The following is a 754-nucleotide window of genomic DNA, read 5'->3' on the forward strand; positions in this document are numbered from 1 at the left end:
ATAAATTCAGCTTACAATTTATAATGATAGATAGGACATGCCTATAATATAAGCTAGACTATCATGAGACAGAATGGAAATATGGTATATGGATGGATTCTAGTAAGTTTACACTTACATTTATTGGGGAGTAAGAATTTAAAAAAAGGAACTGTTGTTTTGCAAGCTTTTCTATGGGTCTCATGTTTGGCTTTTGATACTCTTTTAACATGTTTTCCCAGATTTATTGAAATATAATCAGTATACAAAAAAATGACACATAATTTATACAATTTGATCAGTTTGGACATATCTATGCATTAATGTTACCCTCACCACAATCAGATAAAGAGGATAATAACTATATCCATTACCTCCAAAAGCTTCCTTGTGTCCCTTTTGTTTCTGTTTATGTTGGGGAGGGGAGGCTAAGAACACTTAACATAAGATCTACTCTCAACAAATTTTTAAGTGCATAATACCTTATTGTTAACTATAGTCATTGTATTTTCTTTTTTGAAAAGTTTATTTATTTTGAGAGAGAGAAAGAGAGCATATGTGGAGGAGGGGTAGAGAGAGAGAGAGGGAGAGAGAGAATCCCAAGCAGACTCTGCATTGCCGAAGTGGGACTCAACATGGGGCTCGATCTCACAAACCATCAGATCATGACCTGAGCCAAAATCAAGAGTCAGGCGCTTGACTGACTGAACCCCCCAGGTGCCCCTAGTCATTGCACTTCCATCATAATCTCAACAATCATCAGTCCTCTATGATA

Source organism: Puma concolor, chromosome A1 (assembly GCF_028749965.1).
Source record: "Puma concolor isolate L17-30 chromosome A1, mPumCon1.1.hap2, whole genome shotgun sequence".
Classification (NCBI taxonomy): Eukaryota; Metazoa; Chordata; class Mammalia; order Carnivora; family Felidae; genus Puma; species Puma concolor.